Source organism: Phyllobates terribilis, unplaced genomic scaffold, assembly GCF_046119375.1.
Source record: "Phyllobates terribilis strain yellow unplaced genomic scaffold, ASM4611937v1 Scaffold_4__5_contigs__length_816908805, whole genome shotgun sequence".
Taxonomy (NCBI): domain Eukaryota; kingdom Metazoa; phylum Chordata; class Amphibia; order Anura; family Dendrobatidae; genus Phyllobates; species Phyllobates terribilis.
In genome coordinates, this window is record NW_027362764.1 from 351,073,850 (window position 1) to 351,094,935 (window position 21,086).

The following is a 21,086-nucleotide window of genomic DNA, read 5'->3' on the forward strand; positions in this document are numbered from 1 at the left end:
CCCAATCCTGGTATGCGTGGCCCCCTCATCCCAATCCTGGTGTGTGTGGTACTCCTCATCCCTATCCAGGTATGTGTGGTACTCCTCATCCTATCCTGGTATGTATGGTACCCCATCCCTCATCCCTATCCTGGTATGTATGGTGTCCCTCATCCTGGTATGCATGGCACCCCTCATCCCCAATCCCGGTATGCATGGCACCCCTCATCCCCAATCCCGGTATGCATGGCACCCCTCATCCCCAATCCCGGTATGCATGGCACCCCTCATCCCCAATCCCAGTATGCATGTCCCCCCTCATCCCCAATTCCGGTATGCATGGCCCCCCTCATCCCCAATCCTGGTATGCATGGCTCCTTCATCCCCCTCCCGAACAGGAGGCTTTGAGAGTTTTGGAGGGATTGGCGGCTGAACACAATATACCTTCTTTAGGTAAGGTTCCAATATCCATACGACCAAAATCAAAAAATTTTCCACCATTGTCACTATGCCCCAACGTTGACATCTTTGTTCAGCTGGTTTCTGAGGATTTATATAGCATACCTGTCAATATACACAATGATAACCTTAGAATGTCTGAACACATCGGTTTGAAACGTCTTAAAGCAATAAAAGACGTTATATTCAAACCAGCTGACACGAGTGGCAACGTTGTGGTGTGGCCAACTAAAATGTATGAGGCAGAGGCAAATAAAATGCTTAAAGACCATCAGTGTTACAAAAAACTGACGTTCAATCCCTTATTATCTTTCAAAGATCAACTCAACAAAATCCTTTTAGCTGGGATAGAGAGAGGCATTATCACCAGGGAATTGTATGACACATTATTGGTGAAGGATCCATCTGTTTCAACGCTGTACTTGTTACGGAAGGTCCATAAAGATATGAAGACCCCTCTGGGTAGACCCATAATTGCTGGTATTGGAGGACTCACACAGAGATCAGTAAGTATGTGGATTATTTCTTAAACCTTTGGTGGAAACAATTCCCTCCTGTCTACGTGATACATCTGATCTCCAAAAAATTGACTCCACTCACATTGACAAGGATATGCTTCTTGTTACTTGTGATGTGTAGTCATTAAATACGAGTATCCGCCATGGTGATGGACTGAGAGCCGTTGCCCATTTCCTTTCTATGTCTCAATTTACCTTTGATGAGAGAGACTTCATTCTAACACTGTTGGAGTTTGTACTCACCAAAAACTTTTTTGTCTTCAATTGGTCCTTCTTCCTGCAGCTCCAGTGAACAGCAATGGGGGCAGCCTGTGTGCCCTCTTATGCTAACTTGTTCCTGGGGCTGTGGGAGAGGGAGCTCTTCTCATCACATTGATGCTCATCAATGGACCGGGTCATTTTTTGGACCCGGTACATTGATGATGTATTTTTGATCTGGCGAGGTACATCTGTAGAACTACTCAGTTTTTTTCAAGAACTGAATTCTAATGAACTTAATATCAGACTGACGTATAATTCGATTATCAAAAGATTGATATCTTGGATGTGACTATTAAAAGGGGTGAATCTGGCATTTTACAGTCTGATGTCTATCGGAAAGAGACAGCCGTCAATGCTGTCTTGCACGCCTCTTCTTCACATCCAAGACGTGTGGTTAGATCAGTTCCAATTAGTCAGTTTCTTAGAATCAGACAGATTTGTTCTACCATTGAAGACTTAGAAATGAGAGCAGAGGAAATGAAAGGGAGGTTTCTGGATAGAGGGTACAGTAAGAGAAGCATTAAGTACACCTACAATTGAGCGAAAAATGCTGCTCGTCAACAATTAATCTGTCCTAAGAGACAATCGGTGCAAGCCAATCCTGTGAGAATGGTGACTCAATACCATTCTCAATGGCAGAGGATGTATGACATTTTTAAAAAACAGTGGCTCATCCTATTGGCTGATCGCACCCTTAAACAATAACTCCCTGCAAATCCATCTATCACTGCACGTAGATCTTTAAATTTACAGGACCATTTGGTTCGGAGCTATTATACACCGACTAATCAGTAACGGATTACGGATATCAAACCAACCGATAAGAAGAGGAATTGGGGCTACACTCCATGTGGCTCCTGTATAACTTGCCTTAATATTGAAAAGGCTAAGAAGTTTCTCTCTTCGACTGGAAAGGAGTTTTGATATAACATACCCTAATACCTGTACAACACGTAACGTAATATATCATGCTTCGTGTCCCTGCTCCTTAATATATATAGGCATGACAACTAGGATGCTCAAAATTTGAGCGAGAGAACTTGTCCAGGACATCATGGCAGCTGCTACAGAAGACAATTTGGATCTATTAAAGACAATACCTAAACATTTTAAGCTCCATCACGCTTGTGATCCTTCGGGTTAAGGGGATAGACCACATATATTTGAACCTGCGTGGTGCCAATACCAGCCGACTCCTGGCCCAAAAAGAATCAAGATGGATCTGGACTTTGAAAACGTTACATCCCCATGGCCTTAATGAGGCCTTGACTTTTACTCCATTTCTCTAATCTCCCTCCCCTTTTTCCCCTCCAGACGTATTTTTGGCATCATGTTTTTATAATGTTTTAAACTAAAATTATTTTTAATTGTGTTTGTTGCTACAATCCTAATAATGTCCCATTTATCATCTTTTAGTATATACTTACCATACCTTGATGTTGGCTCTTGCTTCTATCCATATTGAAGAGGATGTGGATGCCTCCTGGCATCATTTTGAAGAGGAGAAATAAGAGAATAGGATGAGAAGGCACCACTAGACAAGATGTGGACAATTAGGCTTTAACAGCCTATATCTACTACATCTGGACATCAATTTGTTTCATGTGGATATATACTATGTTCTTATTATATGCATATAACCAATGTTATTGACTTGTCCAACTTCATTTTAAATGACCTGCAGGTCCATTTTTCTGTATCTCTTTCAGCTTTATCCATACCCTTAATAGCTTTTGGATCCGGGTATTTGCTACAATGTCTTTTTCTCTTTCTGGGGCATTTTCCTTCTTTATCCTTATTGGGGTTACCTCCATGACATCAGGGCATGGCTCATATCACTGGCATCATTGGTACCATGTTGCCACCTGTGTTGAATTCATGTCCTTGATGCCCCGGGGGGTGCCCAATCTCCAACTTGGGATTTCCTTCCCTTTTTTGTTTCTTTCTTATCTGGTTCTCCCTGACCTATATCTTAAGATAGTATAAATTGTATAAGTTAAGATTGCATAAAACCTTTTTTGTTGATACTTTACCATACAGGTAGTCACTGGACATACATATTTTTATGTCCAGGCTTTAAACCTCTTCTGTCCTACCTAGATATCTATATATTCTCCATGTTTGGTAAAAGTTAATACTATATATTCTCCATGTCTGGTAAAAGTTAATAATAATTAGTACCCTGTTTTGCTATATGTCTGGGTTTACCTCTCTCTGAGCTGTTCTCTATTTTGACCTTTTGTGACAGGTTTTCGTATACCTAATTGTGACTTTCCATCTATGCGCGTGCCTTCCTCCCGTTCTCCCCCTACATCACTATTTGCGATTATGGGGGGCGTGCCTCTGAGCAACTGCTCCTCCGCTCATGTGACTTTTAGTGGGCTTGGCTTTAGGCTTCACACTCATTTAGTCTGTCTTTCCGTTCATGTGACCCTCCGTGTGCGTGGCTTTTGGCTGCACGTTTACCCTTACTTTCTCTCCGCTCATGTGACCTCAGTGGGTGTGGTGTTGGGTTGCACGCCTATTCTGATACACTAGGGAGGCGGCATTCTTGCAATGACGGGTCTGTCCTATCCTTAGCGCTGACTCGTTCCTCATAAATACTCTTTATTTTATGGTTGCTGCTATTGGTACCTTATGTTTATTTATGGGACACACACTGCTTATGATGCCACACCCCCGGAAGAAGGCACACGCCAAAACGCACATTAGGGCTGGCACTACTATTTGGCACTCACTAGTAAGTACTCTTCCTGTACCACTACTTTTGGTTCATCAATCTCTTTAGCGGGGACCATATATGGCTAATACTTTATGGACAGTTTGATTGTTGACATGCACAATGTACTTTAATTTGTTTGGTAACTATTTTTGTATGGTTACTGCACCTGTATACAGTTGTGCTCAAAAGTTTACATACCCCGGCAGAATTTTTCCTTTTTTGGCCTTGTTTCAGAGAATATGAATGATAACAAAAAAAATTTTTTGCCCACTCATGGTTATTGGTTGGGTGAAGCCATTTATTGTCAAACTACTGTGTTTTCTCTTTTTAAATCTTAATGACAACCGAAAACACAGTAGTTTGACAATAAATGGCTTCACCCAACCAATAACCATGAGTGGAGAAAAAGTTTTTTTGTTATCATTCATATTCTCTGAAACAAGGCCAAGAAAGCAAAAATTCTGCCGGGGTATGTAAACTATTAAACACAACTGTAGCTTTCTATTTATTTATTTCTATTTATTATAATGGGCACCACATAGCTTTACATATAATATGGGCCCAACAAAACCCTTCATTTAATATAATTTGCCCCACATAGCTCTCAATTTAATGTATTGGGCCTCACATTTAATGTAGTGAGTCCAACATAGCCCTCTATTTAATATAATGGGCCCCACATAGCCGTCCATATAATATCACGGGACCCACATAGCCCTCCATTTAATATAAGGGGTCACATATAGCCCTCCACATAATTTAATGGGTACCACATAGCTCTACATTTAATATAAAGGGCCCCACATGGCACTAAATTTAATATAACAGCCCCATATACCCTTTCATTTAATATAATGGGCCCCACAAAGACCTTCATTTAATGTAATGGGCACCACATAGCCCTCAATTTAATATAATGGGTCTCACATAGCCCTTCAATTAATGTAATGGGCACCACATAGCTTTACATATAATGTAATGGTCCCCATGTAACCCTCCTTTTAATATTATGGGCTCTACATAAATTTTCTCATAATATATTAGGACCCACATAGCCTTCCATTCAACATAAGGGGTCCATATAGTCATATATAGGTGAAAAAATGGGAAAAGATGTGCTCCGGAGGCACGTCATCGGGAAAGGGTGTGCTCCAGTGGCACGTCAACTGGAAAGTGTGTGCTCCGGTGGCAATCCAACAAGAAAGGTGTGCTCCAGTGGCACTCCAATGGGAAAGGGTGTACTCTGGTGGCACGCCAACGGGAAAGGGTGTGCTCCAGTGGCACGCCAATGGGAAAGGGTGTTCTCCGGTGGCACTGCAATGACAAAGGGAAGGCTATTTGTGTTATATGAAATGCCATGTGAGGCTCATTATATTAAATGGAGGGCTATGCAGGGCGCATTATAATAATTGCAGGGCTTCGTGGAGCCCATTGTATTAAATGGAGGGTTTTGTAGGGCTTTTTATATTATAGCTAAATCTATGTAGGGTCCATTATATTGAATGTTGGGATATGTGGGGCCGATTATAGTAAATTTGAGGCTATGTGCCCACGTTGCATTTATGAAGCAGAAAATTTCTGCTTCATTTCTGCAAGTCCTCTCCCGGAAAAACGCATGCGGAATTCCGCATGCGTTTATCGCGCATTTTTCGCGCGTTTATCACGCGTTTTCCACATGCGGAATTGCCTTGCGTTTTTTATGCATTAGACAAAGGCAATTCTGCTTGCGGAAACGCAAAATTAAATGACATGCTGCGGATTTTTGAATGCAGCATAAACGCTGCGGAAAAATCCGCAGCATGTGCATAGAACTTGCGGAATCACATTGGGGACCATGGGGTGCGGATTACCTAGCGTTTTACAAGCGTTTCCGCTGCGGAAATTCCGCATCAAAAACGCTTGAAAAACGCTACGTGGGCACACAGCCTGAGGGTTTTGTTGTTCCAAATATATATTAACCCTAGAATGCGTGACGTCTGAAATATACACTTTCACGTAACCCGGGCCTTTTAGGCTCTTGTACAAATCACCTGGAGGAACTCAAATAAATAACTTTTACACGTTTATTTCAAAATTGCAAAGTAAGTTATTAAAAATGCACAACATTGTAATTATAATTGTTTGCAGAAAACACCAAAAAAATAAGTACATGGGCCTAAAAGGCCCGGGTTACGCATTCTATGTGATTAATCCTTTTTATCATGTAACGATTTTTTTTCAAATTTCAAACAAAGACATGAAAAACACACTAACATGGGTATATAAATGTTGAAGTAAACTAGCTGCAGCTACTTTTCTTTTCCAACTTTTCCTTTTTGAATTTTATTGATCTTCCGCACAAGTTGCATGTTATCTTTTGTGAAGAATGTTCTTTACAGATATTTTCTCCACAAATGATGTAGTAACACTCAGTTTTCCTGTCTTTCTTTGTTGGAGAAATAAAACCAAGCTTTTGTTTTCTTTCTCCTGGCTCTAGAATTGCCTGAAAATGGAATACGCCACACCATTTGATAGCTTTTCTAGCTTGCTTTGGCAAGCATTTTATGTTGCTTCGCTGCATCATGTGAGGCATTACAAGTTGATGGCAAAGGAACTTGAAGAATAGGCATCTACTGTCCTTCCTACTAGCATGGAAATGGGGATTAGTTTCAGTATAAATAATGTAGGAATTAAGGGTTGATACATCAAGCATATTTGAAAAAATTACTGCAGACCAACATTTTGTATGCCTCTGTCATGAATATTTTCCAACCATTTCACCCATTTTGTCCACACCTCCTTTAGTTTTATTATAGTTCAGGATGATTTCTGGTTTCTGTTTCCTGACAATACTGGAATCATGATGCATGGTGCTGAGTAATATAAAGGATTTTTCCTTCTTCACTTTGTAAGACACAATTGTTGCTTTGTTGCTGAAACCAAAGACACTATCATAAAGTGATTGCTGTGGAATGTGCTTCATCACCGAAGGAATATCTTGTCAATTTGGCTTCATAGTACGCTGTAAGACCTTTTTCATGCAAAAAAATTGCCCAGTTCAACATTAGTAAAGTAATTGTCCATTGCAGTGTTTCTACCAGAATTATAAATTGGTGCAGCAAGTTTTTTTTACAATGTCTGAACCTAGGTCTTTCTACACTGGAGTGCCAAGTTCTTTGCCACAGTAGATAAGCCCATTCATCCCATAATAATTTGCAGAATCACACATCCAGAATATTTTTATTCCATACTTGGCTGGTTTACTAGGCATATATTGAATGAACTTGCAACGTCCTCTGTAGGCTACAAGTTGCTCATCCACTGTTACATTAGCACTAAGATTGTAGAGCTTGGTACAATCCTTGATAAAAATATTCCAGATGTAACTGATAGGTGCTATTTGATCCATTTCCAACCTCGCAGGACGAGTTCGCTTATCATCAAATCGAAGGCTTCTCCGAATTTCGTCATATCTATCCACTGACATTGTTACTTTGTAGTGTGGATCAGAAAGTGGGTCCAGAAATAATTCTCTGATAGGAACATCACAAGGTTTTTTACACCCTGCCAGAAGTGTTAGTCCAATATAATTATTAATCCATGTCCATAAATGCAGAAAGGTGCACTAGACACTGCAATAACTTTATCTAGATATACAGTACAGACCAAAAGTTTGGACACACCTCATTTAAAGATTTTTCTGTATTTTCATGACTATGAAAATTGTACATTCACACTGAAGGCATCAAAACTATGAATTAACACGTGGAATTATATACTTAACAAAAAAGTGTGAAACAACTGAAAATATGTCTTATATTCTAGGTTCTTCAAAGTAGCCACCTTTTGCTTTGATGACTGCTTTGCACACTCTTGGCATTCTCTTGATGAGCTTCAAGTGGTAGTCACCGGAAATGGTCTTCAAACAATCTTGAAGGAGTTCCCAGAGATGCTTAGCACTTGTTGGCCCTTTTGCGGTCCAGCTCACCCCAACCATCTCGATTGGGTTCAGGTCTGGTGACTGTGGAGGCCAGGTTATCTGGTGTAACATCCCATCACTCTCCTTTTTCAAATAGCCCTTACACAGCCTGGAGGTGTGTTTGGGGTCATTGTCCTGTTGAAAAATAAATGATGGTCCAACTAAACGCAAACCGGATGGAATAGCATGCCGCTGCAAGATGCTGTGGTAGCCATGCTAGTTCAGTATGCCTTCAATTTTGAATAAATCCCCAACAGTGTCACCAGCAAAGCACCCCCACACCATCACACCTCCTCCTCCATGCTTCACGGTGGGAACCAAGCATGTAGAGTCCATCCGTTCACCTTTTCTGCAGTGCACAAAGACATGGTGGTTGGAACCAAAGATCTCAAATTTGGACTCATCAGATCAAAGCACAGATTTCTGACGCTGGTGACTCGGATAAACTTATCCTCAGAAGCAGAGGTGACTCTTGGTCTTCCTTTCCTGGGGCGGTCCTCATGTGAGCCAGTTTCTTTGTAGCCCTTCATGGTTTTTGCAACTGCACTTGGGGACACTTTCAAAGTTTTCCCAATTTTTCGGACTGACTGACCATCATTTCTTAAAGTAATGATGGCCACTCGTTTTTCTTTACTTAGCTGCTTTTTTCTTGCCATAATACAAATTCTAACAGTCTATTCAGTAGGAGGACTATCAGCTGTGTATCCACCAGACTTTTGCACAACACAACTGATGGTCCCAACCCCATTTATAAGGCAAGAAATCCCACTTATTAAACCTGACAGGGCACACCTGTGAAGTGAAAACTATTTCCGATGACTACCACTTGAAGCTCATCAAGAGTATGCCAAGAGTGTGCAAAGCAGTCCTCAAAGCAAAAGGTGGCTACTTTGAAGAACCTAGAATATAAGACATATTTTCAGTTGTTTCACACTTTTTTGTTAAGTATATAATTCCACATGTGTTAATTCATAGTTTTGATGCCTTCAGTGTGAATGTACAATTTTCATAGCCATGAAAATACAGAAAAATCTTTAAATGAGAAGGTGTGTCCAAACTTTTGGTCTGTACTGTATGTCTAAGCCCCTATCGTAAAGACACAACCGCGGAAGAAGCTTAATTGCGAAATGGCGTAGGAGAGGTGAAGCTGCTCCACATGGTTTATCTCTGGTCATAAGCCTAATCAGGTATTGATTTTTATACATCTCCTTTGCCTAGTGCTATAGTGGTTGGTGTGTCCATTTATTGATTACCTTATAGTCAGGTCATAGGGGTTTAATTATATAGCACTTTATATTTAATATTAACCCTATAGCTGGCATCTTTAGTCTTAAATAGGACATTTTTTGGCACCCCCAGCACTTTTACATTTGTGAGGCATCATTAATTATCCTCCTTTTTGTTGGAAATGGAGATATGAATCAGCTTACATTTCACTTCTCTATTGTGGAGGTCCCCTGTATTTTATATTGTGCATGTTTTTTTAATATAGGTGTTTCAATAAAATCATGTTTTTAAATTCTAACTAGAGTCTCTCTTATCCTGCTAGTGTTAATACATCTAGCTGGTTTAAGTGGATATTATTAGTCCAATATAAGCAAACAATTACTCTTTTGAGATATTTTGCCATGTTTTTTTTTCCAGAAGCAATGTCATGGCCTTATGATGCTGGGAAGGCGGAGTCAGCCCCCCTTCCAAGATCACATGGCCATTACATCATCACAGGTCTTTCAACACACAGCCATGATACACCCCCCTCCCCAGCAACCCTGACTACAATAACACAGTAACTTGAGACACAAACACTGATGAGTACAAGGCCCGGTATAGGCCCGGGTTCTATAAATATGGGGTTTCCCCAAAAACGCTTTCTTATACCAAAATGCCTATCACATAAAATTATATGTACAACTGGATATTACCAACAACGACATACTTGAGGAATACCTAGAGTTTCAAAATTTTAATGTAATTTTGCAGAAAAAAGCAAAAAAGTAAGCTACCGGGCTTAAAAGGCCCAGGATACACATTCTAGGGTTACATGGAATGCTATGTAGGGCACATTGTAATAAATGGAGAGCTATTTAGGACCCGTTTTTTTGAATGGAGGGCTATGTGGGTCCCAATATATTATAAGAAAATCTATGTGGGGCACGTTAAAGTAAATTGAGGGCTTGGTAGGACCCATTATATTATATGTAAAGCTGTGTGGTATTCATTACACTAATTGAAGGGCTATGTGGCACCTACTATGTTAAATTGACTGCTATGTGGTGCTCAATACATTAAATGGAGGGCTATGTGGGGCCCATTATATAAAATGAAAGGGTATATGGGGCTGTTATTAAATTTAGTGCCATGAGGGGCCCATTATATTATGTGGAGGCTTACATCTTTCCCCTTACACTAGATGGAACGCTATGTGGGTCCCGTGATATTATATGAATGGCCATGTGGCGCCCATTATATTAAATGGAAGACTATGTGGGGTCCATTATTTTAAATGGAGGGTTATGTGAGGTCCATTATATTAAATGGAGGACAATGCGGGTCCAATTATAATAAATAGAATGGTATGCAAATCCCATTATATTAAATGGAGTTCTTTGTGGGACCCATTATATTAATTGCAGGGCTACATGGGCCCCATTGTATGAAATAGTGGGTTTTGTAGGGCCCTTTATATTATATGTAAAGCTATGTAGTGCCCATTACATTAATTGAAGGGCTATGTTGGACCCACTGTATTCAATTGAGGGCTATGTGGTGCTCAATACATTAAATGGAGGGCTATGTGGGGCCCATTATATTAAATGAAAGGGTATATGGGGCCATTATTAAATGTAGTGCCATGGGCCCATTATGTTATGTGGAGGCCTATATATCACCCCTTATATTAAATGGAAGGCCATGTGGCTCTCGTGATATTATATGGATGGCTATGTGGCGCCCATTATATTAAATGAAAGACCGTATGGGGTCTATTATTTTAAATAGATGGTTGTGTGGGGTCCACTATATTAAATGAAGGGCTATGCGGGTCCCATTATACTAAATAGAATGCTATGTAGGTTCCATTATATTAAATGGAGTTCTTTGTGGAACCCATTATATTAATTGCAGGGCTATGTGGGGCCCATTGTATTAAATAAAGGGTTTTGTGGGTCACAGTATATTAAATGGAATGCTATGTAAGGCGCATTATAATAAATGGAGGGCTATGTGGGACCCCTTATGTTGAATGGAAGGCTATGTGGGTCCCAGTATATTATGAGAAAATGTGGAGCCCATAATATTAAATGGAGGGCTATGTTGGACTCCTATATTAAATGGAGGGCTGTGTTGTGCCCATTATAATAAATAGAAAGCTACAGTTGTGTTTAAAAGTTTACATACCCCGGGAGAATTTTTGCTTCTTTGGCCTTGTTTCAGAGAATGAATGATAACAAAAAAACTTTTTCTACACTCATGGTTATTGGTTGGGTGAAGCCATTTATTTTCAAACTACTGTGTTTTCTCTTTTTAAATCTTAATGACAACCAAAAACATCCAAATGACCCTGATCAAAAGTTCACATACTCTGGTGATTTTGGCCTGAAAACGTGCACAGAATTTGACACAAATTCCTGTGACATGTTTGCTTGTAATCAGAGTGTGTGCATAAAAGCTGAGTGAGTTTCTGGGATCCAGACATCTTTCAACCAGCCACTGACGTTTCTGGCTTGTGAGTCATGGGGAAAGCAAAAGAATTGTCAATGTATCTATGGGAAAAGGTAGTTGAACTGTATAAGACATGAAAGGGATACAAAAAGATATCCAAGGAGTTGATAATGCCAGTCAGCAGCATTCAAACTGTGATTAACATGGAAAATCAGGGGCTCTGTAAAAACCAATCTACAGTTAGGTAGACCAACAAAAGTTACGGCCACAACTGCCAGGAAAATTGTTCTGGATGCAAAGAAAAACCCACAAATAACATCAGCTGAAAATCAGGACTCTCTGAAAACTAGTGATGTGGCTGTTTCAAGATGCACAATAAGGAGGCACTTGGAACAAAAATGGGCTGCATGGTCGAGTCGCCAGAAGAAAGCCATTACTGTGCAAATGCCACAAAGTAACTCGCCTATAATACGCCAAATAGCAGAGACAAGCCTCAAAACTTCTGGAACAAGGTAATTTGGAGTGATGAGACCAAAATTGAACTTTTTGGCCACAACCATAAACGTTACATTTGGAGGGAGGTCAACAAGGCCTATGATGAAAGGAACACCATTCCTACTGTAAAGCGCGGAGGTGGAAACTTGGTAAAAGTTAACCGGTTCCTGAACGCCCACTGTAGATAAACGTCGGCGCTTGCTGGGCTCTGTGCAGCGCCGACGTTTAAAAACCCCCAGGGTCCTGCAAGCACTGTGATTCCAGTGCAGAGCGACAGCTCTGACAGGGGACATCATCGGGACCTGATTGGATCAGGTCCCAATGATGTTAACCCTTTGCTATCTTCTATATGCCACGATCTATAGTGATCGCGGCATATAGAAGATAGAGGAGAGGGGGTCGTCTTACCTCTCCGACGACCCCTGATACCTTCCAGGACCTGGCTTTGCTATGGCAGCTGGAGGTCACATGACCGCCTCCAGATCTGCCATATATGGTGTCCTCCCTGGCTCAGCCTGCAGCTGAAGCCTGGCAGGAGACTCTGACTGTGAAACAGTCAGCGAAGATCTCATGTAATGTAATACATGTCTATTACATTACATGAGATCAGTGATCAGAAAAAAAAAAATTAATGTCCCATACAGGGACTAAGTAAAAATGTAAAAAAAAAGTAAAAAAAATGTTTTTAAACTGTTAAAAAAAATCACAAAATAAATAAAAATAAATAAATAAAATATTAAACCAATAAATCCGTATATTTATGCAAAACCAAAAAAAGTACACATATTTTGTATCGCCGCGTCCGAAACAACCCGATCTATAAAACTGTCACACTAACTCCTTCTGTGCACACCGTAATAAAAATAAATAAAAAATGGAGCAAAAAACTATGCTTTTTCATCATATCGCCAAACAAAAAGTGGAAAAAAATGCGATCAAAAAGCAAAATGGAAATAAAAATGGTACCGCTGAAAACGTCATCTTGTTCCACAAAAAAAACGCCATACTGCTCCATCAGCCGAAAAATAAAAGTTATAGCGCTCAGAATAAAGCAATACAAAAAAAATATTTTTTCTATAAAACTGTTTTATTGTGTAAAAGCGCCAAAACATAAAAAAAATATACAGTAAGTGTAGTATCGCTGTAAACGTACTGACCCGAAGAATAACGCTGCGTGATCACTTTTACCACACGCAGAACGGCATAAAAAAAACCTCAAAAAACAATTCCTGAATTGTTGGTTTTTGTTAATTTTACCTCCCAAAAAACGGAATAGAAAGCAATCAAAAAATGTCACGTACCCAAAAATGGTACCAATAAAAATGTCAACTCGTCCTGCAAAAAACAAGCCGTCACATGACTCTGTCGGCCGAAATATGGAAAAATTATAGCTCTCAAAATATGGCGATGCAAAAACTAGATTTTGCAAAAAAAAGCGTCTCTTAGTGTGTGACAGCTGTCAGTCATAAAAACCCGATATAAATCTGGTATCTCTGTAATTGCACCGACCCGAAGAATAAAGTAGTCTAATCAGTTATATCACACGAGGAACGGCGTAAAAAATAAATAAAACCAATTCTTCACCTGCTACTGATTTGTTTATTATGTCTCCCAAAGATCGCAGTAAGGCTCTGCTCACATTTATCCTGCTCTGCGCTAAGCGCTTACACCCGAGTATCCGTGTAAATCTCTGAAATACGTGATTCAGACGGAACCCATGACGGAAGATTCCCTGTAATGAGGCAGATATAGGCCACTGTGGATGCTGTCTGGCTTGTTATCCCACGGTGTCATTTGTTTTAGGCGTGCATAAAAGTGCGGTTGGCCACAGTTTTGTGCACTTCTGAAAAAAAGAACACCGCTAAACAGAGGCCAGACGGAGTCCAGAGTAACTCTGCTGCCTCATTACAGTGAATGGATCCCGCAGGGGTTTCATCTGAATTACATCACTTGGAAATTTAGATGGAAACCCCGATGTAAGTGCTCAGCCTAGAGCGCCGGATAAATGTTACGTAAAATGTTCCCAATAAAAGCTTCAACTCAGTCCTCAAAAAAAGATAGTCCCCACTCAGGTCATCTGTTAAAAATATAAGGGACTTCTAAGTTACTGGTAGCAGAAAGGCTCTGGAAAAGCGAAATGCCCCTTGCCCCCCAAAAGAAATTCAGAAAATTTTGTGCTCCCAAATCCAAATGCCTATTCTACAAAAAATTGTTCTCCAATTGTCAAATAGCGCTCCGTCCCCCCCAGCCACATATGGGGTATTGACACTTTTAGAAGAAATTGTGTGACACATTTCGGCACCATTTTTACCCATTGCCCTGTGTGAAAATGTAAAATCTGAGGGTAAAACATTTTTTTGTGGTAAAAATATAATTATGCTTTTTTCACTGCCCAATGGTATAAATTTAAAAATTAAAAAATACCACTTCCCTAGATGAATTCCTTGAGAGATGTAGTTTACAAAATGGGGTCACTTGTGGGGGTTTCTGCTGTTTCGGCATGTCAGCGACTCTTCAAATGTGACATGGTGTCTGCAACCTATCCCAGCCAACATAGCGCTCCATTCTCTTCCGAACCCGGCCGTACACCAAAGCTGTGGTTTTCCCCCACATATGGGGTATCAGCGTACTCAGGAGAAATTACACAACAAATTTCATGGTGCAATTTATCCTGTTACCCTTATGATAATGCAAAATTAGGGAATGAAAAAAAAATTTTGTGGGAAAAATGTGAAAATGTTATTTTTACAGCTCATTATTATAAACTTCTGTGAAGCACCTTGGGGTTCAAGGTGCTCACCACACATCTAGATGAGTTCCCTAAGGGGTCTAGTTTCCAAAATGGTGTCACTTGTGGGGGGTTTCCACTGTTTAGGCACATCAGGGGCTCCCCAAATGCAACATGGCGTCCGCTAATTATTCAAACAAATTTTACATTCAAAAAGTCAAATGGCGCTCCTTCCCTTTCAAACCCTGCCGTGCGCCCAAACAGTGGTTTGCCTCCACATATGAGGTATCGGCGTGTTCAGGAGAAATTGCACAACAAATTTCATGGTGCAATTTATCCTATTACCCTTATAATAATGCAAAATTAAGGGATGAAAAACGTTTTTGTGGGAAAAATGTGAAAATTTTATTTTTACAGCTCAATATTATAAACTTCTGTGAAGCACCTTTGGGTTCAAGGTGCTCACCACACATCTAGATAAGTTCCCTAAGGGGTCTAGTTTCCAAAATGGTGTCACTTGTGGGGGGTTTCCACTGTTTAGGAACATCAGGGGCTCTCCAAACGCAACATGGCGTCTGCTAATTCAGACAAATTTTATATTCAAAAAGTCTAATGGCGCTCCATCCCTTCCGAACCCTGCAGTGCGCCCAAACAGTGGTTTTCCCTCACATATGGGGTATCAGCGCGCTCAAGAGAAATTGAACAACAAATTTTGGGGTCCATTTTTTCCTGTTACCCCTGTGAAAATAAAAAAAATTGGGTCTAAAATAACATTTTTGTGAAAAAAGTTAAATGTTAATTTTTTTCTTCCACATTCCAAAAATTCCTGTGAAGCACCTGAAGGGTTAATAAAGTTCTTGAATGTGGTTTTGAGCACCTTGAGGGGTGCAGTTTTTAGAATGATGTCACCTTTGGGTATTTTCTGTCATAAAGACCCCTCAAAGTGACTTCAAATATGATGTGGTCCCTAAAAAAATGTTTTTGTAAATTTTGTTGGAAAAATGAGAAATCGCTGGTCAACTTTTAACCCTTATAGCTCCCTAACAAAAAAAAATTTTGGTTCCAAAATTGTGCTGATGTAAAGTAGACATGTGGGAAATGTTATTTATTAACTAGTTTGTGTGACATATCTCTCTGATTTAAGGGCATGAAAATTCAAAGTTTGAAAATTGCAAAATTTTCAAAATTTTCGCCAAATTTCTGATTTTTTCACAAATAAACGCAAGTGATATCGAATAAATTCTACCACTATCATGAAGTACAATATGTCACGAAAAGACAGTCTCAGAATCAGGGGGATCCGTTGAAGAGTTTCAGAGTAATTACTTCATAAAGTGACAGTGGTCAGAATTGAAAAAATTGGCCCGTCATGAAGGCAAAAACAGGCTCTGGTGCGAAGTGGTTAAAGGAAAGATTAATGCAGCACGTTATCAGCAAAGACTGGAGGCAAATTTGCATTCAACAGCCCGAAAGCTGCGCATGGGACGTACTTGGACGTTCCAACATGACAACGCTCCAAAACACATGGCCAAATCGACCTGTCATTAGTTACAGCAGAACAAAGTGAAGGTTCTCAGTCTCCTGACCTCAATATCATTGAGTCACTCTGGGGAGATCTCAAGCGCGCAATTCATGATAGAAAGCCCAGGCATTTACCAGAACTGGAGGCTTTTTGCCAAGAAGAATGGGCAGCTTTACCATCTGAGAAAATAAAGAACCTCATCCACAACTACCACAAAAGACTTCAAGCTGTCATTGGTGTTAGAGGGGGCAATACACGGTATTAAGAATTGGGGTATGTGAACTTTTGATCAGGATTATTTGGATGTTTTTGGTTATATTAAATGAAAGGCTACGTTGGACCCATTATATTATATGGAGGGCTATGTTGGACCCACTATATTAAATGGAGGGCTATATGGGGTCCATTATATTAAATATAGAGCTATGTGGGGCCCATATATTAAATGGAAGGCTTCATATATTAAATGAAGTGGTTTTGTGGGGTCCATATTACATGTAAAGCTATGTGTTGTCCAGTATAATAAATAGAAAGCTATATACAGTACAGACCAAAAGTTTGGACAAACCTCATTTAAAGATTTTTCTGTATTTTCATGGCTATGAAAATTGTACATTCACACTGAAGGCATCAAAACTATGAATTAACACATGTGGAATTATATACTTAACAAAAAAGTGTGAAACAACTAAAAATATGTCTTATATTCTAGGTTCTTCAAAGTAGCCACCTTTTGCTTTGATGACTGCTTTGCACACTCTTGGCATTCTCTTGATGAGCTTCAAGAGGTAGTCACCGGAAATGGTTTTCACTTCACAGGTGTGCCCTGTCAGGTTTAATAAGTGGGATTTCTTGCCTTATAAATGGGGTTGTGTTGTGCAGAAGTCTGGTGGATACGCAGCTGATAGTCCTATTGAATAGACTGTTAGAGTTTGTATTATGGCAAGAAAAAAGCAGCTAAGTAAAGAAAAACAAGTGGTAATCATTACTTTAAGAAATGAAGGTCAGTCAGTCTGAAAATTGGGCAAACTTTGAAAGTGTCCCCAGATGCAGTTGCAAAAACCATCAAGCGCTACAAAGAAACTGGCTCACATGAGGACCGCCCCAGTAAAGGAAGACCAAGCGTCACCTCTGCTTCTGAGGATAAGTTTATTTGAGTCACCAACCTCAGAAATCGCAGGTTAACAGCAGCTTAGATTAGAGACCAGGTCAATGCCACACAGAGTTCTAGCAGCAGACACATCTCTTCAACAACTGTTAAGAGGAGACTTTGTGCAGCAGGCCTTCATGGTAAAATAGCTGCTAGGAAACCACTGCTAAGGACAGGCAACAAGCAGAAGAGACTTGTTTGGGCTAAAGAACACAAGGAATGGACATTAGACCAGTGGAAATCTGTGCTTTGGTCTGATGAGTCCAAATTTGAGATCTTTGGTTCCAACCACCATGTCTTTGTGCACTGCAGAAAAGGTGAACGGATGGACTCTACATGCTTGGTTCCCACCATGAAGCATGGAGGAGGAGGTGTGATGGTGTGGGGGTGCTTTGCTGGTGACACTGTTGGGGATTTATTCAAAATTGAAGGCATACTGAACTAGCATGGCTACCACAGCATCTTGCAGCGGCATGCTATTCCATCTGGTTTGCGTTTAGTTGGACCATCATTTATTTTCCAACAGGACAATGACCACAAACACACCTCCAGGCTGTGTAAGTGCTATTTGACCAAGAAGGAGAGTGATGGGGTGCTATGCCAGATGACCTGGCCTCCACAGTCACCAGACCTGAACCCAATCAAGATAGGTTGGGGTGAGCTGGACCGCAGAGTGAAGGCAAAAGGACCAACAAGTGCTAAGCATCTCTGAGAACTCCTTCAAGATTGTTGGAAGACCATTTCCGGTGGCTACTTTGAAGAACCTAGAATATAAGACATATTTTCAGATGTTTCACACTTTTTTTGTTAAGTATATAATTCCACATGTGTTAATTCATAGTTTTGATGCCTTCAATGTGAATGTACAATTTTCATAGTCATGAAAATACAGAAAAATCTTTAAATGAGAAGGTGTGTCCAAACTTTTGGTCTGTACTATATGTGACATTGTATTAAATGGAGTTCTTTGTGAGACCCATTATAATAATTGCATTGCTACATGGGGCCCATTGTATTAAATGGAGGGTTTTGTAGGGCCCTTTATATTATATGTAAAGCTATATGTAATGTGGGGCCCATTATATTGAATACTGAGCTATGTGGGACCCATTTTATTACATTTGGGGCTATGTGGGGCCCATTATATTAAATTAAGGGTTTTGTGGATCCCATTATATTAAAGGGACGGCTATGTAGGGCGTACTATAATGAAGGACTATATGGATCCCCTTGCATTGAATGGAGGGTTATGTGAAAAAACAGGAAAGGATGTGCTCCAGTGGCAGGCCACTAGGAAATTAAGTGCTCTGGTGGCACACCAACGGGAAAGGGTGTGATCCAGTGGCACGCCAACAGGAAAGGGTGTGCTGCGGTGGCAGGCCACCAAGAAAGGGCATACTCTGGGGGCACACCAATGAGAAAAGGTGTGCTCCGGTTGCACGCCAACAAGAAAGAGTGTGCTCTGGTGCCACTGCAATGGCAAAGGGAAGGCTATGTGTGGCCTGTTATGTGGATTGCCATCTGGGACTCATTATATTAACCCATTTCCAACATGCGCTGTATATGTACTGAGCTAAACCGCCGTACTTATACTTCCTGATGTTCGTGCGGACTCAACCTGAGTGCCACCACGAACAAGTGCAGGTGTCAGCTCTATATGAGAGCTGACACCCTGCAGCAACACCCACGATAGGTGTTAGCTCCAATCTCAGGCGTTTAACCCTGCTGTTAACAGTGACAGCAACATCGATGGGCATCGCTAAGGTAGGGAGCTCCCTCTGTGCTCCCATCGACACAATGTGAGTGTGATTGTATTGTGCTAATGCTCTCCATGGTGACCCCAGAGCACCGATCTCAGGCGGTTAACCCTGCTGTTAATAGTGACAGCAACATTGATGGGCATCGCAGAGGTAGGGAGCTCCCTCTGTGCTCCCATCGACACAATGTGAGTGTGATCTCATTGTGCTAATGCTCTCCATGGTGACCCCGGGCTTTAAGATGGCTGTGGGGTCAGCCAGGGACGGTGGTCTGGTAGCTCCTGCTCAGAGCAGGAGCTGACACTGCTCCTCCCTGCCTGCGTTGCACTGTCCTAATGCCATGCATTGCAAAAGCATTGCAGAGTATTAGATCAGAGATCAGTCAGTGGAAATTTGATGTCCCATACTGGGAAAGAATAAAAGAGTTTAGAAAAAAAATTGTAGAAAATAATGTTACTCATTTATGTAATAACAAAAATAAACATAAAAAAGTACACATATAGTACACGTATCTGGGATCGCGTCCAGAACAACCTGACCTACAAACTGTCCCTCTAGTTAAATCATTCAGTGAACACAGTAAAAAAAAAAAAATGTATGCTTTATCATCATACCACCAAACAAAAGTCCATTTTCTCCAGTTACCCTTGTGAAAAAAAAATTGGGGTTCAAAGTAAAAATTTTGTGAAAAAAAAGTTAAATGTTAATTTTTTCCTTCCATACTAATAATGAAGAGTGCATTTCCTTCCACACTGCAAGAATTCCTGTGAAGCACCTGAAGGCTAACGCGTCGGCACATCACAGATCAACCTGTTAACTGGCATGCAGAAAGTCCAATGTATCGATGCGAATGGTGGAAGTGAGCACACAGCTTCCGTACTTTCTCAAGCAGCTTATCCAGGCCGGGAGAAATCGCTGTACCACCAGATTGAAGACGTGAGCTGTGCAAGGCACGTGTGTGAGTTTGCCTCGACGTGGGGCCGCGAACAGGTTTGCACTAGTGATGAGAGAGCATGCTCGCTACTGCTCGGTGCTCGCCTGAGCATCTCACTGCTCGAGATGCTCGGCGTTCGCCGAGTCTTTCCGGGTTGCTTGGGCGGGAACTCGGGTCCCCTCCCTGCATGTTTGGCGCTCTTTAGAGAGCCAATGAACATGCAGGGATTGCCTGCCATGCACTGTAATGCCGTAGCCATGTTGGTTGTGGACATTACAGTGATTGGCTGGCCGCACAGCGTCATCAGGTCTATATCAGGCCTGGCGCCGCCATGCTCGTCACAGTCACTCCGGATCAGACAGTGTAGGGAGAGCTGCTGCTGCGTCAGGGATAGATTTGCTTGTGTATTAGGTAGTGTAGGGAGAAAAAACATACATTACACATATCCATCTTAACAAACAGTCCTTCTGAGGACTAATCCATCTGCAGAGATATCAGGCAGGGTGTATAGGCAGGCAGTTTATATAGCAGACTGCAGAGCATATAGCACAAGAGGCTCCATTCCAATTTTGCCTTCTGCTGCTGTTAGATATTTTTATACAAAGGCCCAAGTCTCAGGGTCCAGGAATACTTTTTTTGGATCTTAATCCTTATTATTTGCTTAAAAAGCAATCCAGAGAACACAGTTTTTCTGCACCATTTGCTTGTTGGCACTGCAGAATACAGCCAGGTCCTTTCCATATTACAGCGCTAGAAATCCAGCAATTCAAAACTGTGTTTTCTCTGTCAAACGCATCACATATACGTTGTCAGAAAATACTGCCATTTCTGGCCTCCATTAAAAATTTCCTTTAGTGTGTCAGTGAAGCAATTCACAGCAGTTTGCTGTTCAAACTACTTACGTACAGGCCAGGTATTTAAAACTGTGTTTTCTCCATCACAC

The 21,086-nt window shown here is 40.9% G+C and overlaps 1 long non-coding RNA gene across 1 annotated transcript; it reads left to right on the top strand.

The window, feature by feature from the left end:
- Positions 1-375: 375 nt before the first annotated feature.
- LOC141264336 (uncharacterized) lies at positions 376-3,210 on the top strand. Its single transcript, XR_012319891.1, has 3 exons — positions 376-432; positions 757-944; positions 2,634-3,210. It is a non-coding gene; the product is annotated as an uncharacterized lncRNA (long non-coding RNA).
- The last annotated feature ends 17,876 nt before the right edge of the window (positions 3,211-21,086 follow it).